General features: G+C 40.0%; 1 long non-coding RNA gene across 1 annotated transcript in view; it reads right to left on the bottom strand.

Moving 5' to 3' along the window:
- Positions 1-4973: 4973 nt before the first annotated feature.
- LOC101447920 (uncharacterized) overlaps positions 4974-26898 on the bottom strand; it is a 30987-nt gene continuing 9062 nt past the window's right edge. Inside the window, exons 2-3 of the long non-coding RNA XR_189242.4 lie at positions 12566-12654; positions 4974-7683 (exon numbers count right to left, since the gene is read on the bottom strand). This is a non-coding gene — a long non-coding RNA (uncharacterized lncRNA). The remainder of the gene's footprint in view (positions 7684-12565; positions 12655-26898) is intronic.

Raw genomic sequence — 26898 nt, 5'->3', positions numbered from 1 at the left:
TGGGGGAGCCCCACGCGCAAGGAGTGCGCCCGTGAGGAAAGCCACCCAGCGTGAAAAGAAAGAGCAGCCTGCCCAGGAATGGTGCCGCCCACACTTCCCGTGCCGCTGACGACAACAGAAGCGGACAAAGAAACAAGACGCAGCAAACAGACACCAAGAACAGACAACCAGGGGAGGGGGGGAAATTAAATAAATAAATAAATCTTAAAAGAAAAAAAAAGAGGTAAAAAACTTATACACCAAGAACTATACAAGACTGTTCAAGGAAATCAAAGAAGACCTAAATAAATGGAAGAATATTCCTTGTTCATGGATAGGAAGACTGAATATTATTAAGATGTCTATCCTACCAAAACTGATCTACACATTCAATGCAATCCCAATAAAAATCAACACAGCCTTCTTTAAGGAACTAGAAAAACTAACTATGAAATTTATTTGGAAAGGAAAGAGACCCTGAATAGCCAAAGACATACTGAAAAAGAAAAACAAAATTGGAGGAATCACACTACCTGACTTCAAAACATACTACAAAGCTTCAGTAGTGAAAATAGCATGGTATTGGCATAAGGAGAGACACACAAACCAATGGAATCGAATTGAAAGCTCAGATATAGACCTCACATATATAGCCATATCATATTTGATAAAGCCATCAAACCCTCTCAACTGGGAGAGAATGGCCTATTCAACAAATGGTGCCTGGAGAACTGGATAGCCATATGTAGAAGAATGAAAGAGGATTACCATCTCACACCTTATAAAAAGATCAACTCAAGATGGATCAAAGACCTAAATATAAGAGCCAAGACCATAAAAACCTTGGAAAGCCGTGTAGGGAAACATCTACAGGACCTTGTAATAGGAAATGGATTCATGAACATCACACCAAAAGCACGAGCAGCAAAAGAACTAATAGATAAATGGGACTTCCTCAAAATTAAATCCTTCTGCACCTCAAAGGAGTTTGTCAAGAAAGTAAAAAGGGAGCCAACACAGTGGGAGAAAATATTTGGCAACCATATATCTGATAAGAAACTTATAACTTGCATATATAAAGAACTCCTATATCTTGAAAATAAAAAGATAAACAACCCATTTAAAAAATGGGAAAAAGATTTAAACAGACACTTCTCCAAAGAAGAAAAACAAATGGCTAAAAAGCACATGAAAAAATGCTCCAAATCTCTAGCTATCAGGGAAATGCAAATCAAAACTACAATGAGATACCATCTTACTCCCATAAGATTGGCAGCTATGCAAAAAACAGAAGAATACAAATGCTGGAGAGGATGTGAAGAAAGGGGAACACTCATCCACTGCTGGTGGGAATGCAGAAGGATCCAACCATTCTGGAGGACAGTTTGGCGATTTCTCAAAAAACTAACCATAGATTTGCCATATGACCCAGCAGTACCACTGCTGGGTATATGCCCAGCAGAACTGAAAACAAGGACACAAACCGATATATGTACACCAATGTTCATAGCAGCATTGTTCACTATCGCCAAAAGTTGGAATCAACCCAAATGCCCATCAACAGATGAGTGGATCAATAAAATGTGGTATATACACACAATGGAATACTACTTGGCTGTAAGAAAAAATACACTACAAACACACGTGATAACATGGATGAATCTTGAGAACCTTATGTTGAGTGAAGCAACCCAGGCATTGAAGGACAAATACTACATGACCTCAATGATATGAAATAAGCAAGCTGCCTCAGAGAGCTAGAGACTGAACAATAGGCTTACAGGAAATCGGGGGGTGGAGGAAGGATGTGAGCCGACGTCTGCAGGGATGAAATTTATGATGAGCTGGTGGTAAGTATGAACACAAAGAAGAAATAAAATGGGGGTAAGGGGTTGCCTTTGGATGGGGCTTTGCGGGTTTGAGGGGGGCTGGGGATGGGCGGATGGGTAATATTGCCCAAAAAGTGGGGGGAGGGAAGGGTAGCATACGAACATAGGAGAGTGTTGGGTGTTGGTCGAGAGTAAAATGCTGAGAAAATCATATCAAAATATAATTAAGAGGGTTACCTGTTTAGGATGCTCGGAGGGGATGGTCGGATGCGGGACAGGCTCCTGGGGAATGTCCGAATGCTCATTTTGCCAGAGTGGGTGGTACCATTGGGTAGAGACCCAAGTAATGAGAGTGGGGGTGGACCCACATCCTGGGGAAGACTAATGCCATCAGATAGAGGGAACTGTATCTCTCGAGAGAAAGGGTGGCTCCCAGGGCATTGGGGTAATTGAGCACGTTAGGCCCTGAACAATGTTGCAAGTGTCTCTGGACGGGGCTCCTCGGGAAACGGAGGCTGGCTGTCACTGTGGGCACCAAGGGGATGGGAAAATGGATGTTAAATGTGTGGAACCAACTCATAGTGGCAACAATTAAAAACTATAGCTGGGGGTGGTACTGAGTTTCTGGGCGGAGGTGCTCTGTCGTGGTCCCTAGGGGAACAGTGGCAATCCCCCAGGTGCAACAGTAAGGACCAGGAAGGAATGAGGGTCCAACAGGGAGAGCATGATACCAATGACTATGCTTGTGAGCCTATATGCCTGAAATAAGAACAAGGCCTAGAGCAGCACTGTGCCTGGGAATTTCCTCCTGACAGCCTCCATGTTACTCAAATGTGGCCAGTCTCGAAGCCAAACTCAGCATGTAGATGCAGTGCATTCCCCCCAGCGTGGGATATGACACCCGGGGATGAGCCTCCCTGGCACTGAGGGATCACTACCAAATACCAGCTGAAGATGGAACTAGAAAATGACCTTGAGTTAAAGGTTCAATGCGGATCAGCAGAATATCCCTGTCTACATATAATAACAAGACTTTAAAATGCTGTTTGACCTAATGTAAGGGGGAAATGGAAAGTAGAAATGAGTTTATATGGCTACGAGTCTCTAAAAAAGAGTCTGGAGGCTGTCAGAAGGATTGCCCCTGTGCACAGCTTAGCAGAGTCTGGGAGACAGATGGAGTGGATGCAATCCCCAGGTGTTGGTTCCTTTGAGGGCTAGAGACCCACGGGTTCTATGGTCATGGCAGACGGGGTTCACTGCCATGTCAGATGGCCCTTCTTTGGCGCTGGTGTTTCTGTATGATGGAACTGGACTCAGATGGGATCTCTTTTCATAAGACTTTCATCCTACTTTACTGGAATTGTAGTTGGTGTTGGGATTTAAGATATATTTAGGGGACTTGAATCTCTGGACTGACAATATGATAGCCAGGCCCTGAGCATCAACAGACTCCAGCTCCTACAATCTGATTTATTGGACTCACCTCACTCAGCTAAGATGGAGTTGAAGAAGGACAACCACCACACCATGGAGCCTAGAGTGCCTACAACTGAAAGCAGGAGGATTGCATCCAGTAATCATGTGGAATCTGAGCCTCCTCTTGACATAGAGGTGCAACGGACACAACCAATCCAAGGCCCACAGAGAAAAGGTGGCATTGGAATGGGAAAAGTGGACATGGTGGCTGATGGATATGGGGAATGGCAGGAAGAGATGAGATGTGGAGGCGCCTTTGGGACTTGGAGTTGCCCTGGATGGTGCTTCAGGGGCAATCACTGGACATTGTAAATCCTCACAGGGCCCACTGGATGGAATGGGGGAGAGTATGGGCCATGATGTGGACCATTGACCATGAGGTGCAGAGATGCCCAGAGATGTACTTACCAAATGCAATGGATGTGTCATGATGAAGGGAGTGAGTGTTGCTGGGGGGGTAGTGGTGGGATGGGGGTGGTGGGGTTGAATGGGACCTCATATAATTTTTTTTAATGTAATATTTTTACAAAATCAATAAAAAAAAAAAATTAGAGGAGTACCTGCTTCCCATGGGAGGGCCTGGGTTAGTTTCCCGGTGCCTCCTAAAAACAAAACAAACAAAGAAAGGAAGAAAAAACCAACTCAGGGCAGCAGATGTGGCTCATTTGCGGAGTGTCTTCTTCCCACATGGGAGGTCCCAGGTTTCATTCCTGGTGCCTCCTAAAAAAACCCAGATCTGGCAAGCAGATATGGCTGAGTAGTTAAGAGCCGGCTCCCCACATATCAGGACCCAGTTTCAATCCCCAGCTGGGGTACATTAAAAAAAAAAGAAAAAAAGGCTGGATTAACTTTAAGAACCCCTCTATCTGGTGTCCATAGAACTTCAAACCACCACAACAGCTATCTAAGATTATAACGTCTTGGTGATAATGATTACACTTTCCACTTTAAAATGCTAAGTACAAAAATAGAGACTGCTGCTCCCCAGAGTCAAACTCCTGTGATAGCAGCTGAAGGAGCAGAGCTTGAGCCCCTCTAGACCCAAGGTGGGCGTGGGGTTGGAGGGGGCTGCTCTGGGGCTGCCCTGCTCTGCTCCCGGGATGGCCCTGTTTCTGGAGACACCAGAGGTGCGAGGCAGAGGCCGTGAGGTCCAGCTCACTTTCCTTGTGCAGGATCTCAACGTTGACCTGAACCTACACTATTGGCCTCTGGTAGCTTCCTCAGCCCTCAGAAACTTCTGGAAGATGATATCCCACCTCATTGTGCTGCTCCTCAAGTGGAAGCCTCCTGGACTGACAGAATGAGCCGCTCCCGCCTCGAAGGCCACCAGGGTCTGCTATCATCCACTCCCAGCCCGGAGGTGCTGGACCTGCACTCCAAGAGGCCTCCCATCTCCCTATGGGCAGGGCCCCCAAAGAGGGACTCAATATGGGAGAGCAGAAGTGTCCCCAGGAGGTGCAGATCCAGGAAGGTGGTGAAATAGGTCTCATCATTCCAAATAGCATCCTTTCCCATTATTTAAAAAGCTTAAAAAAAAAAAAAAAAAAAGACACAAAGAAAACTACAAGTGCTGGAGAGGATGTAGAAAAGGAGGAACACTCCTTCACTGTTGGTGGGAGTGTAAAATGGTGCAGCCTCTGTGGAAGGCGATTTGGTGGTTCCTCAGGAAATAAAATAGAAAACCATCATAAAATCTGACAATCCCACTACTAGGAATATATTCAGAAGAACTGAAAGCAAGGGCAAGAACAGATATTTGCACATCCATGTTCATAGCAGCATTATTCACAATTGCTAAAAGGTGGAAACAACTTAAGTGTCCATCAACTGAAGAATGGTTAAACAAAATGGGGTATATACTTACGATAGAATACTATTCAGCTATAAGAAGAAGTGAATTGGAGAAACACATGACGACGTGGAGGAGTTTTGAGAACATTATGTTGAGTGAAAAAAGCCAGTTTCAAAAGGAGGAATATTGTATGGTTTCACTGATATGGACTAAATACGATGAGTAGACTTATGGAGTTGGACTATGGAAAGTAGGTTTGTGGGAGATAGAATGTGGGTTGAGAAGGATGAGCTGATCTGGATGTAGGATGAATGTTTAGTAAGGTCAGTTGTAAATATCTGGTAATGGATGGAATTGATGGTAGCCCGTTATACTGAGTGTAACAAACACTGTTGACTTATGCATGTGACTGTGGCTGAAATGGGTCATCTAGGGAAGTTTAGTGTTAGTTGGAGCACAGCTGGAGGATATTATAGGGAATGTATATCTGTGATTTTAGCAGATGAGGAGTGTGATGAATAATAAATACAGGGAGAAGCTGGTGGCAGCTTCAGGGACAGCATCACTTGTGAGATTCTTCAACCAATCATTACATCACCTGGCAAACCTGTTTCTCTGTCTTCATACGATGAAAATGAGGGATCTAAACTCATCTGCAAAGCTAGAAAGTCGCCATTTGTACCCATTGGGATGACAGGTTTTGTAGCACTGGTTGCATATGGATTATACAAACTGAAGAGCAAGGAAAACACTAAAATGTCCATTCACCTGCTCCACATGCTCGTGGCAGCCCAAGGCCTTGTTGGGGGGGAAGCAGTGACTCTTGGTATGGACTATTCCATGTAATGGGAATACTGGGAATAGCCTAACCTCTCAATGAAGTAATGCTGGCTTGGTCTTGATGATAAGTGCTTTAGACACCTCAAATTGAGGTGAAACGTATATACTGAAAATAAATCATTGATGTAATTTCAGACAATAAAAAAAAAAAAGGTACAGGAGTAACACAAAATGTAGTGTGATTCCAGTCACACTTCAATGACAAAGTTCTTTTAACACTTAACAATTGATCACCTAACAAAGAAACTGCTTGAGTAACATCAGCAATTTCAGCTTGCATTTCAGCATCTATTTGTCGTTGAGTATTCCATGATTTTTCGGAATTTGCTTGCCAAATCTGTACAAAATCAGCAATTTGAATACTATTTTGTAATGCCAAGCTAGCAGTAACTGCTGTGGCAGTAATTGCGATAAGCCCAATTATTAAAGCAGTTATTAAGCCTAAAGCTCTTCTAGTACAATATAATAATTGTTGCGCTATATTTTCTAAGAAATATGTTGCTTGACTATCCTGCCAATGTCGAGTCATTGTTATAGGCATCCACAAACCAGTATGCTGACGAAGAAGAAAAATGCTTTCATTTGATTGATTAAAATTCATAGATGAATTAAGACAAGTATATAAAGAACAATTTTGACAATAAAGTTCTCCATTAGTTTCATTCCAATTAACATTTCCTTTTAAAAATAAATATGGTAATGGAACACATATTCGTGTATGATGACTAATATTCTTAAAAAAGGTGAGCGTAAAATTCCCTGATTTATAATGTATTTGCCCAACCCATGAACTAATAGAATAAAAGGCACTGGCAATTTTTCATACATGTGGATGGGCATGATAATTTTCTAAAAAAGGAGAAGGGACCCCAAACCTTCCACCATGCCAAACAATAGAATGGTTAGAACTGGTGTATATATATACGTGATGAAAATCAGTATCATTTCGATGCCATCTCAAATCAGCTCCCAGGCCTTGTGATCGAGCAGAACCAAAAGGGCTCCAATTAATAACTTTTCCATAGGAAGAATTAATCAAAACTTGACTTTCAGCTCCTCGACATTGAGTCCAATGAACCCAGTCAGTAAGCTGAGAGACCACTGGGAGATGACATGGTGGCAAATCAGGCCTAGGTGAATTCGTTCTTTCAGAAAAATTAAAAGCATAAGAAGCTAGTAAATATAAATGACGAACAGCTTCCTTTTTTGTCGAATTTCTCTGAATTGACAACCATGCCTGCATTTTATACTTTAAACAATAAGACGGCTGTCCTAAACAAATCAGAAGGCCCGCAACTCCAGTGGTATAATTTGGCAATTTAGTCCCTTCTTCATGTGGAAATAAAGGGCCACGACTATCTTAGGGTCCCGGCATCCAAAAAGTTTCATTAGTATATATAGGAACAGCAGGGTCAGTCCATGACACTCCTTTCATTAATGGTGGATTAGAAATATAAGCCCAATAGCTATAATTAGAAGTCTGACATGAACCAACCTGAAAAGACACAAGAGATAACATAGCTAAGAGAGTTGTAGGGCTTTTGACAGTGTTTGTTTCTTCAATCAGTTTTTCAGCATTGTGGGTGAGCTTTTTCAATTGTCCCCATGTCGGAGGTTGAGTTCTTTGTGTTCGAGGCAGCGGCACTCTAAAATAAGTCTTTCCATCTCCAGCCGCATCATCTTAAACTGCTGTTGAACTTCCTCCATTTCTCTTTTGGCTGCCATCTGACTTTAATCTCTTGTCAGGTACCCAAATTTTCTCTTGACCTGTAGAAATATAAGCATAATCCCGTCCCCATCGTAATACTGCAACAGGTATCCATTGATTAGTAATGACATCTAAACAGAAAGCAGGTTGGGACAAATCCTCCATAAACCTCTTGATCCACTGGTTTTCTGCTGCTGTAGATCCATCTTTTCCTATATCTAAAAAATTTATTTTAAAAAGAACAACAGCAATCTTTCTTCGAGGAGAATCCATATATTTTCCCCCTTTTTGTTTAAACAAAGCTTCTTTCAAAGAGCGATGACGATGTTCAATAATTGCTTGCCCTGTGCTACTATAAGAAATGCCAGTAATATGTTGTATAGAATAATCTCGAAAAAATGCACAGCGTTTTACAGAAACATAAGCAGGAGCATTATCAGTTTTTATTATGGAAGGAATTCCTAGAACAGCAAAAGCTTCTAATAAATGTAATATAACTGCATCAGCACATTCAGAATTCAAAGGAGTGGACTATGAAAATCTGGAAAATGTATGGACAGAATGATGCACAAACTTTTGTTTACCAAAAGAAGGAATTATAGTAACATCCATTTGCCATATGCATAAAGGTTTTTCACCCTTGGGATTAACTCCAGGAGATAATGAAGGCTTATCTATAATAGTACAGGTAGGGCAAGAACAAACTATAGCTTTCGCTTGAGCCCAAGTAATATGATGCTTGCATTTAAGTGAAATACTATTATTATGAAAAAGAGCATGTTCATGCTCTGCAGATATACAGAACCTATTAATGAATCAATTAAATGGTTACCTGTACTAACAGGACCTGGAAGATTAGTATGAGCACGAATATGAGTTACTTAGACAGGATCAGAACGTGCACGAATTAACATTTGTAAAGATAAAAACGAATTATGAAGTTCTGTAGAATCTGTTGGAATAAAAACTGTTTCAATATTATGGACAGTAAATGCAGCATATTGAGAGTCAGTAACTACATTGAAAGGAATATTATAATAATCTTGTAATAAAAGAATTATAGCATAAAGTTCTGCTTTCTGTACAGAAGTATAAGGACTCTGAATAACTATTTATTTATTTTTAAAGATTTATTTTATTTATTTACTTCTCTCCCTTACCCCCCATTGTCTGTTCTCTGTGTCTATTTGCTGCGTCTTCTTTGTCAACTTCTGTTATTGTCAGCAGCATGGAAATCTGTGTTTCTTTTTGATGTGTCATCTCTCCGTGTGGGCGGCACCATTCCTGGGCAGGCTGCACTTTCTTTGGCGCTGGGTGGCTCTCCTTACCGGGCGCACTCCTTGCGCGTGGGGCTCCCCTACGCGGGGGACAACCCTGTGTGGCAGGGCACTCCTTGTGCGCATTAGCACTTCGCATGGGCCAGCTCCACACGGGTCAAGGAGGCCCAGGGTTTGAATCGCGGACCTCCCATGTGGTAGATGGCCACCCTAACCACTGGGCCAAGTCTGCCGCCTGAATAACTTTAGAAGTAACTGTATCAGCATATCCCACAATTCCTAATTTATTGGCATCTGTAAAAAAGGTGTGAGCATTAGCGATAGGTTTAGTTACTACCACAGATGATAATATCCAATTGGTCAACTTTAAAAATTGTATTAATTGAATTTTTGGATAAGTATTATGAATATTGCCTAAAAAATGAGTTAAAGCAAGTTGCCAATTTTCATCTAAAGCAAATAACTGTTGAATTTGTTGATTAGATAATGGTACTATAGTAGCAGAAGGATCTAATCCAGTTAATTGACAAAGTTGAAGATGTCCTTTTATAATAATGTTACAAATTTTTTCTATATAAGTATGCATCGATTTTAAACTTTTATTAGGTAAGAACAACCATTCAATAATATGATTATCTTGCATTAATATTCCGGTAGGAGAATGTACAGTATGTATCACTATTAATTGTAAATTTTCTAAAGAAGTAATACAATGCAGTTGCACTTTTTGTACATGTTTTTCAATAAGCTTAAGTTCTTGTTCAGCCTCAGATGTTAAAGTACGAGGGCTATCTAAGGAAGGGTCTCCTTCTAAAGTCTTAAATAAACGAGTAAGAGAATATGTAGGAAGACCCAAGGAAGGACGTATCCAATTAATATCTCCCAATAATTTTTGAAAATCATTTAATGTTTTTAACAAATCTCTGCATATTTTTATTTTCTGTGGAATCACTGTTTCTTCAGTTATTCTTTGACCTAAATACAAAACTGGCATTTGCCATTGTATTTTTTCTTCTGAAATTTTCAAACCAAATTGTTCTAAAACTTGTTTTGCATAAGGAAAAATAGAATCTTTATTATAGTTGCTGGTATGGCAAAAAGAATTTCTTCCATATAATGTATTACTCTGATATTTGGAAATTTAGAGTGTATCATTTGCAATGGTTGATGAACAAAAGATTGACACATGGTAGGACTATTTAACATACCTTGAGGAAGAACTGTCCATTGATACCGAGCGGCAGGTTGTTCATTATTAAGGGCCAGAATGGTAAAAGCAAATTTTTTACTATCTTCAGGATGCAAAGGAATAGTAAAAAATGCATCCTTTAAATCTATAACCATTATTTGCCAGGCTAAAGGAATCAATGATAAATTAGGAAGGCCAGGTTGTAAAGGTCCCATTGGCTGAATACACTTATTAACAGCTCTTAAATCAGTCAACATATGCCATTTTCCAGATTTCTTTTTGATAACAAAAATGGGGGAATTCCATGGACTAGAACTTTCAATTATATGTTTTTTATTTAATTGTTCATTGATTAATGCATGAAGCACTATTAATTTTTCCTGGGTAAGGGCCACTGTTCAATTCATACAGGCTGTTCAGTAGTCCAAGTAAGTTTTAGAGCGTAGAGCTTTTCAACAGCAGCCCCTAATGAAAAGGATGGTTATCATCTTTTTCAGCAATAACAGACGTGCATCTCTCTTGATTAAATAATTGTACTTTCATACCTTCATTGATAGAAGGAATACAAAGAGAAGCTCCCCACTGTACTAAAAGATCTCTTCCCCAAAGAGTAGCAGCAATATCAGCAACATAAGGTTGCAAAGTAGCTTTCTGACCACCGGGCCTCAACATTTTAAAATTTGAGAACTTGGTTGAATTTCAGATAAAGTTCCTAATCCAGTAAATATAGCTTGAACAGTATGTGTAGGCCATTCTTTTGGCCATTGTACGAGAGAGGTGATAGAAACCTCAGCTCCTGTATCTACTAACCCCTCTATATTTATTCCATTAGGAAATTGCAACATCATTTTAGGTCAATTTTCGGTAATTAAAGTATGCCAAAAGATACAATTATTTGTGCTCCCCAAACCTCCACTCCTTCTACAAGGAGCCTTGGTTAAAGATTTATAAGGTAACAGCAATAATTGAGCAATCCCCTCTCCTTTAGAAAAAATTTTAAGGACTAATGAACTCATCATAACCATTAATTCTCCTTCATAGTCAGAATCAATATACCAATACGCACTTGAATTCCTGACACAGTTAAACTACTTCTTCCTACTATCATTCCTACTATCCCAGATTCTAATGGTCCATAAATATTAGTAGGAACTTTTACAATTCCATGTTCGGGAGAAATAGTAAATGAATTAGGGCTCAGAATACCTAAAGCCACACCTCCCTCTGTAGCATGATAAAGATCTTTAACAGTTAACTTCCTTCTCTGTCTGTCAGTTCCATTACTGGAAACTGAGAAGATTTTTTCTGATTGTTGCTCGATATTTGTCTGGGGCAGCGAGCTTGGCCCGTTATTGAGTTTCCCAAATTAGTAACAAGACTAGCACCATTATGATCTTTAACTAAACGACATTCGTTTGTCCAATGCCTCCCTTTTCCACATCGACGACATAACCCCGGAGCAAGAGAAGATTTTATATTTGGATTATTTCCTTTGGCCAATAAATTAGTTTTAGCTTTACAATCTCTTTTTACATGACCAGGTTTTCCACAATTATAACATCTTAATCCTTTTTTATTTAGACCATTCTGCAATGCAGAAGCCAACAAATGTGCTTGATAGGAGCTAGAACCTATATCTCTACAAGCCTTGATATATTGATCTATACTTCCACCAGTATTTTTTACTAGAAGCACTGCTTTCTTACAATCAGCATTAGCATTTTCAAAAGCAAGAGTATCTAATAATATAGCTAGAGCATTATCATCAGAAATAGACCTTTTCAAAGTGTTACCTAATCTTGCCAAAAAATCTGTATATGTTTCTTGATTTCTCTGTATAATTTTTGCAAATGACTGAGCGGATTTTCCTGAAGATTCAATTTTCTGCCAAGCTTTTAAACATATTGCCTTTATCTGCACCAATGCAGCATCACTTAAAACAGATTGTTGAATTAAAGTAGCATGAGCTCCAGTTCTTGTCAATTGATCTACGTCTGAACCTCCATGAGAAGCATTTAAATGAGCAATCTTTTCCAGTTCCTCACACCACCATGCTTTAAATTGTATATATTGAGCAGATTCTAAGCAGGCTTTAGCAATAGCTTCCCAGTCCAATGGCAACAACAAATTAGCATCAGCATAAGCCTGAACAATTCCTACCATATAGGGAGAATAAACACCATAAATACTAGCAGCATGTTTAATGATTTTTAACAAGGAAAAAGGAACCACTTCATGTTGTCCTTGATAATATCCTTGTGGATACTGAGCATTCCCAGGCATAAGCTGTCAGATAATAGGAAAAGTTAACAAATCGTTAGTTTGGAGAGCACTAGAATTTTCCGTATTATCATCATCAAGTAAAAATTTTGACATCTCTGGGGAGATCGCAGACACTCGAAGGCTGGTTTGACCATTTGCAGGAGCGGAAATTTCTGGTAAAGGAGGAGCAGAAGGAGTTAAAGAAGTACTTACCTGTACTGGAAAAGTTTGAACAGGAGATGATAATTCTTTTAATTTTAGACTCAGATCTTCTAGTTGTTGTTGAATCTGTTGAATGGAGTCTATAGAAGCAAATTGCACTGAATTATTAACATTTGAATCAACATTGGGAGAAGGTTCATTTTCAGAATCAAAATCATCATCGAAAATCTCATATTTATTACTCTCAGAATCAGAAACTTCATCTACAGACTTGATTTCCTCCTCTTCTTTAGTTTGTTTTTGAGAGGACTCTGAATCAGACTGAAAAGGTTGAAGAGCCAAAGAGATAATATTAAAAGCTGCCCATTCCTCTGCAGACAAAACATCACCTCTTTGATGAGCCCTTTGTAAAGCACACCCAACTTGTTTCTGAAGTTTAAGATTAAATTGATTTTTATGTTGTGGTGTAAACCAGTAACATTGTTTCTGTATCTTTTTTATTAAACTCCGTAAAATATTATCTTTAACTGGTATTCCAGAAAACTTAAGCAAAGATTTCAAAACACTAATATAGCATCTAAGGCAGAAGGGGAATTTCCCATTCTGACACTTATCTCCTTACTAATTGCTGAGAATAGTATGACTCACTCATACATCTATATCCTTCTCAGTCTTAACTGTTCCCAACTCTTACTTTCAGGTCCCTGTTTGGGCGCCAGTTGTTGTGTTAAATTTTATGGAACGGAGATAGAGAGAAGAGTCAGCAGTCAGGATAATTGGTAGTAAGGAGGACTGAAGCTCTCTCAGGCATTGAGCAAAACAGAGAGTCAGCTCGGTGCTTTTATTTCATATGAGTACAATGGTGTTTATATACGAAGTTATTTTTAGAATTTCATGAGAACAGAAAATGTCTTTAATTCTGCCTCCAAGAACACGCCCTCTTTTAATTAACTGGATGAACATCCTTATAAACAAAAACAGTCACTTCAGCCAAGAATGTAGTTCATGGAATTGTTTGCATTTCCTGTCCTGTTTTGACCCTCATGCAGGTATGTAACAGGGAACATGAACTCTTGACTTCATCATGACCTCCTTTGCTAGCTACACACGAGTGAGGCAGAACTTAAATTTATTATGTCTGCAAACAGGAGCCAAGGCCAGTCTAAAGCAACACAGACCTGACTCCCCATGCTGTGGTTTCACTCTTGCTTAAATACGGAAGTTACTACTTAGCATTTGCTCTGATTATGCATTGGCTTTTATGCATATAGATAAACATACATAGCTAGTTATATAATTATATGATTAGTATGTTCAGGAAATCACACTTAAACATACATTGCATGACCAAAAAAGGGGCAGATAACTCCACCCCTGGGTGGGAATTTTACTACATTAATTAAGCAAGTTGAAGTGAGGACAGCCAGGGGATTCTGCATAAGCCTGGCCATAGTTGAAGCTGGTTTTCATACTTCATTGCTTCAACTGGATGTTCTTGACCACAAGAAGTGGAATTTGGCCCTAAGAGAGGGTTGCATCTCATTACTTTTTTTTTTTTTAAGATTTATTTATTTATTTATTTCTCTTCCCTTCCCCCCCCACCCCAGTGTCTGTTCTCTGTGTCTATTTGCTGCGTCTTCTTTGTCCACTTCTGTTGTCAGCGGCACGGGAATCTGTGTTTCTTTTAGTTACATCATCTTGTTGTGTCAGCTCTCCGTGTGGGCGGTGCCATTCCTGGGCAGGCTGCACTTTCTTTCATGCTGGGCAGCTCTCCTTATGGGGCGCACTCCTTGTGCGTGGGGCTCCCCTACGCGGGGGACACCCCTGCATGACCCAGCACTCCTTGCATGCATCACCACTGTGCATGAGCCAGCTCCACACGGGTCAAGGAGGCCCGGGGTTTGAACCGCAGACCTCCCATATGGTAGTCGGATGCCCTAATCACTGGGCCAAGTCCACCGCCATCATTACTTTTTAATTTATATACATTTCTTTCCTTTGTATCATAACAACAGGGAGAGAAACACGTTACTTTCAGATATTTGGTCATCCTACATTCATCACTAGCACTAATTAAATTAAATGTTCCCCCCAAATCCCTCCATTCAAGCTAAACTCCTTTAAGGTAGTTAACTGTGTTAACTCACAGTTAACAGCTACAAAAATGTTATTTACACATTAATACTAGCTGGAGCACAGGTGGCTGAGTGGCATTTCATCCCACTTTCCTCAGCCCAGGACATGGGCAGAGTGTTGGTGTCCAGCTCCTCCACTTCGGGTGGAAATTCATGGTTCTTGATTTGCTGCATGCCTTGCCATGTGGGCCCTGACATTGTGTAGATGGTTCACCTCTAGAATCCACTGAAAGTGAAAGCAGCAGTAATAGTGTAAGAATCCATGTTCTAAAAAAAAATTCATATGGACATTAAAAAAAAAGAAAAGAAAAAGAATTCATGTTCTCGACAGCATCCAATCACCCACATGCATTTCTGGCAGGTCACAGTGCTCCATGATCTGACAAGGTCATTGCATCTGGGTCCCCATATGCTAGATGAGTAACACTTCTCATCTGGTTTGGTTCTCTTCTGCAGAAGATGCTTTGCATGGGCATGATCATAAAGGATGCAATTAAATGATCAATATACTCCATCATTCATGTAATAAAGGTTTGTCCACTCCTGTTCATCTTCATCTGATCTTGTCTGTTCCTTAAATACAATTTTTTGGCAATGATATTCACTGCAAGTGCGAAAGTTGATGGAACAGATTATCGGCCTGGCTCAACTATGATTTTCATTCCAGAGTCTGATGGAAAATACTTGTCTAATGCTGGATTGATGACACTGGTGGTCTCTTCAAAATAAGCTCCACATCATCAGTTCTAGGAAAGTCACCAGTAATATCAAGTAGATACATGCTGAAACCCACCTCAGCTCCCATCTCAAAGACACAGCAGGCATGAGAGAGAGACTGCACAAAGGTTTCAGGATCAGTTCAGCCAATTCTCACATGGAAGCTGACACTGATGGCACCAATATCAAGCTCTTTAGCTCATTCCAAAAGAAGCCGGCTGGTTTTGAGTGTGGCTATAAATTTAACACTAAAGCAACACACTGCTTTGGAATGGTAATCTGCAAAACCAACTTTGCCTTTGGATGTGCCTGGTCACTTTCATCAACTCTACTTTGCTGTCAAAAATCATCTCACCTTCGTTATTGGCATCATGCTTAATTTGAGACATTGTTTACAAGGGTTTGTATAGATTAGCCTCTCTGGTGGTACCCCGAGACTCTTAACCAACTGGATTTCAGTTTTGCTAGCACAGTCAACTCCAAGGATCATATCATCAGCAAATAGTGAAAGTTTTACTTCTTCCTTTCCTGTTTGGATGTCTTTTATTTCTTTAGCCTAGTTGCTCTAGCTTGCACTTCTAGCACAAAATTGAATAACAGTGGTGACAGTGGGGGCATCCTTCTCTTGTTCCTGATCTCAGCAGGAAAGCTTTCGGTCTTTCACCATTGAGTACAATGCTAGCTGTAGGTTTATCATATTTGCATTTTACTATATTAAGAAATCTTCTGGCAGCAGACTTGGCCCAGTGGTTAGGGCATCCATCTACCACATGGGAGGTCCGCGGTTCAAACCCCGGGCCTCCTTGACCTGTGTGGAGCTGGCCCATGGGCTGTGCTGATGCGCAAGGAGTGCCATGCCATGCAGGGGTGTCCCCTGCATAGGGGAGCCCCATGCACAAGGAGTGCACCCCGTAAGGAGAGCTGCCCAGCATGAAAGAAAGTGCAGCCTGCCCAAGAATGGTGCTGCACACACGGAGAACTGACACAAAAAGATGATGCAACAAAAAGAAACACAGATTCCTGTGCTGCTGACAACAACAGAAGTGGACAAAGAACATGCAGCAAATAGACACAGAGAACAGACAACTGGGGTGGCGGGGAAGGGGAGAGAAATAAATAAATAAATCTTTTAAAAAATCTTCCTTCTATTATCTTTTGGAGTGTTTTTATCAAGGATGCTATATTTCATCAAATGCATTTTCTCCATCAATCATGAGGATCATGTGATTTTTCTTCTTTGATTAATGTGGCGTATACTAATTGATTTTCTTGCAAACTACCTTTACGTACCTGGGATAATTGTATAATTATACAATGATCATAGTGTATAAATCTTTTAATGTGCTTTTGAATTTGGTTTGCAAGTATTCTGTTCCAGAATTTCACATCCATAATTATTAGACATATTGGTCTGTAATTTTCTTTTTTTTGTGCTATCTTTATTTGGTTTTAGTGCCAAATTAGGTGATGTTGGCTTCTTAGAATAGTGTACTTTACTGTTCAGTTTTTTGGAAGAGCTTGAGCAAGACTGCTATTAGATCATTTTTGAATGATTGATAGAATTCATCTAAGGCCATCATGTCCTGGGCTTTTCATCTTTGGGAGTTTTTTTTTAAAGGAAGTACTGAAGATTGAATCCAGGACCTCATACATGGGAAGCAGGTGCTCAACCACTGAGCTACATCCACTACCCAATGAGAGTTGTGTTTTTTTGTTTTGTTTTTAGGAGGTACTGGAAATTGAACCCAGGACCTTGTACATAAAAGCAGGCACTCAACCCCTTGAGCAACATCAGCTCCCCTGGGATGTTTTCATGACTGTTTCAATTACTTGTGACTGATTTGTTGAGGCCTTCTTTTTCTTCTAGTGTCAGTGTAGTTTGTTTGGGTGTTTCTAGGAATGTGTTCATCTCACCTACATCGTCTAGTTGTTTTGGCATACAATTGTCCATAGTATCTTCTTAAGATCGCTCCTATTTCCGTGGGGTTTGTGGTAATGTACCCCTCTTACTTCAGATTTTATTTATTTGCATTTTATCTTTTTTTTGGTCAGTCTAGCTATGGATTTTTCAAGTTTGTTGATCTTCTTAAAGAACCAACTTTTGGTTTTATTGATTTGATTGTTTTTTTATTCTTGATTTCATTTATTTCTGCTCTGATCTTTACTATTTCCTTTCACTTGGTTTGGGATTAGTTTGCTGTTCTTTTTCTAGTTCCTCTAGGTATGCAGTTAGATTTTCAATTTTAGCTTTCTTCTCTTTAAATGTAAACATTGAGGGCTATAAATTTCTCTCGCAGGGAAGCAGATGTGGCTCAAGTGATAGAGCTTCCACCTACCATATATATATATATATATTATTTTTTAAATAAGATTTATTTTATTTACTTCTCTCCCCATCCCCCTTGTTGTCTGCTCTTTATGTCCATTCATTGTGTGTTCTTCTGTGTCTGCTTGCATTGGCAGGCAGCACTGCGAAACTGCATCTTTTTTGTTGTATCATCTTGCTGTGTCAACTCTCTGTGTGTGTGGCACCACTCCTGGGCAGGCTGTGTTTTTTTCATGTGGGGTGGCTCTCCCTGTGAGGTGCACGCCTTGCACGTGGGGCACCCCTATGTGGGCGTGCCCCTGCATGGTACAGCATTCCTTGTGTGCAGTAGCACTGCATGTGGGCCAGCTTACCATACGGGCCAGGAGGCCCTGGGGATTGAACCCTGGATCCTCCATATGGTAGACAGATGCTCTATCAGTTGAGCCACCTCTGCTTCCCCCACCTATCATATGGGAGGACCTGGGTTTGATTCCTGGGGCCTCCTGGTGAAAAAGAAGAGAAAGTGTGCCTGCATGGTGAGCCAGTGCCCACAAAAGTGGCTGTGCAAGTGCCCATGTGGTGAGCCAAGTGCCCCATGCAAGTGAGTCACTCAGCAAGATGATGATATATCAAAAGAGAGGCAAGGGGAGAGTCAAGGTGAAGCACAGCAGAAACCAGGAACTGAGGTGGTGCAGTTGACAGGGAACCTCTCTCTCCCCAACAGAGGTCTCCAGGATTGAATCCCAGTGAATCTTAGAGGACAGAAAGTGAGAAGATAACACAGACAGCAAAAACAAAACAGGGTGGGAGCAGGGGAAGGGGGAAAATAAATCTTTAAAAAAATTTCTCTCTCAGCACTGCCTTGCGGTGTCCCATAGGTTTTGACATGTTTTGTTCTCGTTTTTATTTGTTTCAAGATATTTACTGAACTTTAACACAATTTCCTCTTTGACCCACATTTTTATAACTTGTGTTCTCATTTTTCATTTGTCTCAATATATTTACTTACAATTTCTTCTTTGATCCATGATTGTTTAGGACTGTGTTGTTCAGGCTCCACACATAGGTGAATTTCATTATAATCTGAGGTGTTTTGTATAATTTCAATCTTTTTTATATTGAGAGCTGCATTGTGACCTAACATGGTTTATCCTGGAGAAAGATCCATAAGCAGATGAGAATGTATAATCTGCTGATTTGGGATGCAACATTCTGTGTATGTCTGTTAGGTCTAGCTCATTTATCATATTGTTTCAGTTCTTTGTCTCCTCACTGATCTTCTGTCTAGTTGTTCTATCTAATGATATGAGTGGTGTGTTGAATTCTCCAACTATTATCATATATACATTTTTAGGAGGTACTGGGATTGAACCCGGGACCTCAAACATGGTATGCAGGACCTCATGCACTGAACTACACCTGCTCCCACTATTACTGTAGAGATCTCTATTTCTCCCTTCAGTTTTGCCAGAGTTTGCCTCATGTATTTTGGGGCACCCTTGTTATGAGCATAGATGTTTATGACTTTTATTTCTTCCTGGTGGACTTTCCCTTTTATTAATACATATTGGCCTGTATCTAAGGTTGTTTGTTTTTTCCTCCACTTATCTGTTTTTTTCCAATATTAGTATAGCTACCCCTGCTCTTTTTTGGTTACTATTTGTGTGGAGTATCTTTTTCTGAACTTTTACTTTCAACCAGTTTGTATCCCCAGGTTGACGGTGAGTCTCTTGTAGGCAGCATATGGATGGTTCATGCTTTTTAAAAAATTTTTTTAAATCCATTCTGTCAGCTTATATCTTTTGATTGGGGAGTTAAATCCATTCACAGTCAATGATATTACTGTAAATGCATTATTCCACCATTATATTTTTTGGTCTGCATATCATACATTTTTTTTGTCTTTTTACTCTTTTGGTTATCCTTTGTGCTATTCTTGCCTTCTATACTTTCCTCTAAGTCTCTTTCTCATCTTTTTTCTTTCTTTTTCTTTTCTTTTCTTTTCTTTTTTTTTTTTTTTTACAGCTGTAAGGCTCCCTTTAATACAGCCTGCAAACACAGATCCTTTTTTACAAACTCTCTTAGTTTCTGTTTACTTGAGAATATTTTAAACTCCCCATATTTGAAGGACAATTCTGCCAGATAAAGAATGATTGGTGGCAATTTTTCTCTTTCAGAATCCTAATTATATCATACCACTGTCATCTCACCTCCATGGTTTCTAATGTGAAAGCCACATTAAGTCTTACTGGGCATCCCTTGTATGTGATGGTTTGCTTCTCCCTTGCTGCTCTCAGAATTTTCTCTTTGATGTTTGACATTTTGAGCAGTATGTGTCTAGGAGTAAGTCTATATGGATTTATTCTGATTGGGGTATGCTGCACTTCTTGGACACATAAATTCTTTTATAAGAATTGGTAAGTTTTCATTGATCCCTTAAATACTCTTTCTGCTCCTTTTCCTTTCTCTTCACCTTCTGGAACTCCCATGACATGTATGTTGTTACACTTCATGTTATCATTCAACATTCTGAGCCCCTGCTCAATTTTTTTCTATTCTTTTCTATGTTCTCTCTCTTCAATTTCAGCTGTTCTGGCTTCTGTATCACTTATTCTTTCTTTCAACATTTAAAGTCTGCTGTTGCATGTTTGTTTGTTTTTCTTTGGGGCCAGGGATTCAACCTGAGCCTTGTATATGGGAAGCCAGCACTCAACCACTAAGCCATATAGACCCCCCTGAATTGGTTTTTTCATTTGTTTTTGTTCTTTTGTTTTTATAAGACTCTTTACATGCATTTCCTTGGTCTGCCAGCAGATGGAGCTCTTTGGCAGCCGTCTAGGTTCAAAATCTGGTTGGAGTGTGTATACTTCAACACTGATTGCAACAGTGTGACAGGATCCTGCCTGGAGGCTCTTCAGAGCCTCACAATTCAAACTTTCTCCAAAGCTGTTCTCCAACCTTTGCTGGCAGCCACCTTCCTTTTCCTGGGTAGAAAATAATTCCACTTGCCTCTGCATCCTCAACATCCAGTCCTGGTCAATAGAGAGGGTGATTGAGTGGGTCAGATCTCTTTAGTTCCATGTAGGTTCCCAAGGTAAACAATGGTGTGGCCCCTTCCATGGAAGGGCTCTTGGGACACAGATCAAATTTGTGGGCCAAAAGCTGAATCAGCCTCAGGCTATGTCCCTCCCTCTATTGATTCCTGAGGAGGTAGATCCCTGTAGGCCCCTCTGTCTGTAGCCACCAGCTCGAGGCTGGAGAATTGAAAATTATCTGCTTGTAGCATGAAGGAAGGGTGCAAGCAGCTGCAGCTGCTACTTCTACTCATGATCTTTCTGTTGTGGGTTTTGTTTTGTTTTTTTTCTGTGACCCTTCCTTCTGAGTGGTGTCCAGCCTTCCCCTGGTGTCCTAAAGCCTAGAATATTTTTTTTTCTGGCCATTTCCACCACCTGTCCTCTACTTTTTTCTGAGAGAGAAGAGATTTCTGTGACTTTCTAATCCACCATCTTCCCAGAAGTCTAGTCCTTTTTATCTATGGGTCAAAATCCCATGACTGGGATTGTATGGAGACTAAGTGTATTTTTAATTTTATTAGATATCATCAAATACTTTCCAAAATGCATATAACAATTCATATTCTTTCCAATAGTGGATGAGAATTTTCCCACATCTCCTCCAGCAGTATTATCAGTATTTTAAATTTTGGTTACTTTATTGCATGAAAAGTGTCATTTAATTACCTATCCTAATTACTTGTTATTTGAGGCTCTTTACATATTGTTTTTGTCTATTTAGGATTTTATTTTCTGTGTTTTAAATGTTCATAATTTTGCCTTTTCCTTTTGTCATTTTGTAGGTGATCACAGTAGGGTATAAATATTAAACCTGCATGTCATGTGTATTGCAAATAGTTTTTTCAGTCCACAATTTAGCCTTTTTCCTTGCTTACGGTACCTATGGGGCATACATAGTTTTACTTTTTATGTATCCAAGTATGTGTACTTATTCTTCTTTTATAAATGAATACCTTTGGGTTTTCTGTCTTGCTTAAAGTTAGTACTCCAATCCATAGGTTTCACATTTAGGTAATCTAAACTTTTTTTATAAAAACTTTAGTTTGTACATTTAATAACTGAAAATATAAACAACTGTAGGTCTATTTGGATTTATTCTGATTGGGGTACCGTGTACTTCTTGGACATGTAAGTTTATTTCTTCTGTGACAGTTGGGAAATGTTCAGCTATTATTTCCTCAAATTCTCTTTATGTGCATTTTCCCTTCTCTTCTCTTTCTGGAACTCCCATCACATGAACATTGTTGTGTTTTGTGTTGTCATTCAACTCTCTGAGCCCCTGCTCATTTTCTCCCATTCTTTTCTTTTTGTTCTTTTCTCTCTCTTCAGTTTTAGCTGTTTGGTCTTTCGTATCACTTATTCTTTCTTCCATCATTTTGAGGCTGCTGTTGTATGTCTCTAAAATGTTTTTTATCTCACCTATTGTGTCTTTAATTCCCATGAGCTGTTACTTTTCTGTTCAGGATTTCAATTTCTTCTTTGCACTGCTTCTATATTTTCTTGATGTTATTTATCTCTTTAACCATATTATCTTTCAAGTCATTTATTTGATTTTGGAAATTTGTGTGCATCTTGCTGATTAGTTTTCTCAGATTCTGCATCTCTTCTGAGGCTTTGACATATTCCTTTTCTTGGGCCATGTCTTCCATTTTCTTAGGATGGCTCATAATTTTTTGCTGATGTCTAGGCATCTGATTAGGATATAGTTTACTCAAATGCTCAATTTATTTCTCTTTTGTAGGGATTGAGTGGCAGAAGGCTGTTACCACTGCTCTGATTCTTGACTTGACCCAGATTGTTAGGATTGTCCTGCTGGTTGCTCAAAACTGGAAACTGGACCTAGTAATTGGGTGTTGACTCACTTCCTAGAGCCTTGGGGAGGGAGGCTATAGAGGCCGGAAAAGGCTCTCCTCATTATTTGCACCCCCCTCCCTTTTCCTTGCTAGAAAATATTTCCACTCCCCTCTGAGTCCTCAACATTCAGTTGAGGTTAGGAGAGGAAGAGATTGGAAGGGTCATATATCTTTAGTCTCTTGTGGGCTCCCAAGACAATGGTGTGGCCCCCCTGGCCTGGAAGGGCTCCTGGGACACGCAGACCAAATTTGTGAGTCAAAAGCTGAGTCAGCCTTAGGCTGTGTCCCTCTCTCTCCCCTTTCCTGGGACATCCTCAATATTCAGTCCCAACTAGGAGAGAGGGAGATTGAGAGGGTCAGATTTCTCCAGTTCTTCTCAGGTTCCAAGGGCAAACCACTGTGTGGTCACACCTGGCCTGGAAGGGTTGGTGGGACACAGCAGTCCAAATTCGTGGGCCAGAATATGAGTCAGCTTTAGGCTGTGTCCATCTCTCTCCCCTTTCCTGGGGTGGTGGATTCCTGGAGCCCCCTTTATCTTCAGCTGCAGGCCCAGAGGCCTGAGAATTCTGAAGTGTCTTTAGTGTGGGGGATGGTGCTGATAGCAGCAGCTGCTGGTTTCAACACACAGTTTTGTCACTGCCATTTCTCTCCTTTGCCCCTCTCTCCTCTGGGTGGTGTCCATCTTCTGCCTGGTGTCCTAAGCCCTAGAAAATCTTTTTCTAGGCTGTTTTAGCCTGTCCTCTAGCTATTTTTCTGGAGGAGAAGCAAGTCCCATGTCTTTCTAATTTGCCATCTTCCCAGAAGTCCTAAACTTTCTTCACTTTATTTTTTGCATGCAAATCATCAGTCCATTGGGAACTACTTTTGTGTAAGGTCTGAGTCAGGTGTCAATTTTGAGAACTAATTATGCCACAACTATTTATGGAATAAACTATTATTTTCATTAACACATCCATTTATCAATTCTTATGACAATAACACCTTGTAATTATAATAGAATGTAGTATATTGTAATAGCTGGCAAGGCAATTCTATTCTTTGGTCATAATTATCCAAACTATCATCAAACATTTTTCGTTTTGAACTTTTAGATAACCTTGTCTAATGCAAAAGTAATCCTGTTGAGATTGGAAATACTTTCATTTATGCATTAACTTTAGAATTACATTTTTAATATCTTAAAAGTCTTCAGGAACACAATGTCTCCCATTTATTTAGGCTTTGCTTTCTAACCTTTAATAAACTTTAAAAAAAATTATTTCATATAGTACCTATACATTCTTATTGTTACATTTATCTTACATATTCCATATTTTGGTTGCTGTTATGAATGGAAATTTTTCTAATACATACATCCATACCTGGAATACTACTCACCAGGAAAACAGAACCACTGATAAATGCAACAACCAGGAAAGATCTCAAGATTTTTATGGTGAGTGAAAAATGCACCTCAAGGTCACTACTGTATGATCTGATTTATGTAGCATTCTTTTTATTTATTTATTTTAAAGATTTATTTTTTAATTTCTTTTCTCTTCCCCTCCCCCTCCTCTCCTCCCCCCAGTAGTCTGCTCTATGTACATTCACTGTGTGTTCTTCTGTGCCCACTTGGATTCTTGTCAGCGGCACCAGGAATCTGTCACTTTTTGTTGTATCATCTTGCTGCATCAGCTCTCCATGTGTGCAGCACCACTCCTGGGCAGGCTGAACTTTTTTTGCACTGGGCAGCTCTCCTTACGGGGCGTACTCCTTGCATGTGGGGCTCCCCTACACGGGGAATACCCCCGCATGGCATGGCACTCCTTGTGCACATCAGCACTGTGCGTGGGTCAGCTCATCACACAGGTCAGGAGGCCCTGGGTTTGAACCCTGGACCTCCCATGTGGTAGGTGGATGCTCTATCGGCTGAGCCAAATCCGCTTCCCTATGAAACATTCTTGAAATGACAAAATTATAAAGATGGAGAACAGATCAGCAGTTGCCAGAGATTATGAATGCGGCATGGGGACAGGTGTGGCCATGACTATAAAGAGGTAGAATGAGGGAGAGCTTTGTGGTGGAAAGTTCTGGAAGAGTTCTGTTTCTTGATTGTGATGGAGGTAACATGAATCTACATATGTTATAAAAAACTAGAGGCACACAAACAAGTGCACGTAGCATTGGTGAAATCTGAATAGTCTTTGGGTTGTTCCCACAACTATTTCCTGGTTGTGAATTATTCTACAGTCATACAAACTGTCACCACTGGGAAGAACTGGGTGAAGAATACATAAGCCCATTCACTCTACTATTTTTTGCAGCTTTCTGTGAACAAAGAATGATTTCAAAATTACAAGTTTTTAAAAACGCAATTAGCAATCAGTTGCTGGGACAACAAACAAATGTGAAATTCAGGGGACACTGGTATATGTTAAGTCTCAAAAGAGAGGCTGGGAGGAACAAAGATGGTGAAACCAAATCACCAACTCTTTACCAGGAAAGGGGTAGACACAACAAGGCCCTACTTCAGGTGCAGATGAGATGGAAGGGGGCACAGAGGTGCCAGGACCTTGCATAGGGACAACTAACAGGGAGAGTTAAATTATGATCCATCTCCAGACTGCACTGGATAATGAATTCACACAGTGATTTGGCATCAGTTTCAAATTATTAAAGGAAAACAGTGGGCAAGATACTCAGCTGTCTCTATCAGATGATCAATCTTTATAAAATTTAAATTATACACTGATGCAGGTTCCTGTGGGAAAAGGACTGGATACAAGGTGATAAAGAGAACTTTATACTTCAACTTATGCCTTTTCTGTACACTTTGGATTTTACCATGCCCAGGAAATATTTTACCAGTACACGGTTCTCTACTTCAAGATCCACTGTAGGGATTCTGAAGGGCAATGAGGACCATATTAGTTGACTTTACAACTTGTGAGATCCCATTTCATTTCTGAAAACACCGTCTAAAGGAAATATACTTAATATTGAAAACAATAAAAAAAGGAAACATGTATGCACAACAATGTTAACCCTAAGCTGATGAAAAAAAGACATAAAAAGTATCCTGCACTGGGGTATAATAAAATATGGACAAAATATTTGAGTAAATATTTTGAAGACTTTTAAGTCATCTTTTAAAATAATGTTTGTTATGTGAAAGTGTTATGTGAAATGCTTAGATTTTCTAAACAGAAATTCATGAGTAACGGATGAGCATTGTAAAATTTTAAATGCAGATAAAAAAAAAAAAATCCCCTGGAGCCCCAAAGCACTGTTACCATTTCATTTTTCCTAAATAAACTGCCCTAATAGTTTACAAAAAATGGGATTATACTCAAAATCACATTTTTAATGGCTATAGCTTTTTCTATTTTATGCAAACATGATTATTTATTCTGCAAAAGCTTGGTGTTGGATTACTTAGGATATTTTTACCCATGCATGACTGCTTGGCCTGCCAGGTGGGAGAGTTTCTTAGGAGTCTGTGAAAACAGCTCCTGGGGTGTAAATGCTGTAATGTTAGGCAATCTCAGCCTGGCTTCCCGCAGGATGTTTATGTCCAGTTTTACCCTCCCTCCACAGCACATGAAAGAGGAGTTCCCCACACCCACCACTGTCATGAAGAGCAGAATAAAATTAAATTTTAAGGGGAAACCGCAAGATGTAATTAACATTCAGCAATCTTAGGGGTGGCTTTTGTTCCAGTTTCTAGAGGAGGTATTTTTATTCTTGAGCACCTTCCAGGGCCTTTCTTTTTGCCCCAGGGTGACAGAGTGACTCCTCTGAACTGTACCTATGGGAAGAACTGGGTCTGCTCTCCTTGGCTGCACTCTGCGCAGCTCCTTCCTCTGGCCCCGAGCAGCCCTAGTTCTGGGATCAGTGGGCAGGCCAATGGGGCTCCCACACCAGCCTGTGTCCCAGAGGTGGCCTTAAGCAGAAACAGAGAACTTATTTTGTCCTATTACATCACATCAAATACTGTGAAGCCCCTGAGTGGGCTTAAGGAGAGCTCTACCTGACCAGCAAAGAGGTTAAGTTTAAAAATTTTTAAAAAGGATATAGTATGCATCCATTTCCATTTCATATATATATTTTAATAGGAAAAAGTTAAAAGGCAACATAATGAAAGAACAGCTGTTTCCTGGAAGGGATAGCGGTAGTAGACAGATTTCTTTTACGCTGTGTACCTGTGGTAATCTGCATTAATGGCCCCAATTTTCCATACTGCCCTATATCCATGCCCACACTAACTCTGCACTTGGCCATGTTCCTTGATTTGGTCAAAAGGATTTAGATCACTAGC

This window comes from Dasypus novemcinctus, chromosome 18 (genome assembly GCF_030445035.2).
Source record: "Dasypus novemcinctus isolate mDasNov1 chromosome 18, mDasNov1.1.hap2, whole genome shotgun sequence".
NCBI lineage: Eukaryota > Metazoa > Chordata > Mammalia > Cingulata > Dasypodidae > Dasypus > Dasypus novemcinctus.
The sequence above is the reverse complement of the archived record's forward strand: the minus strand, read 5'-3'. Positions and strand labels throughout refer to the sequence as shown.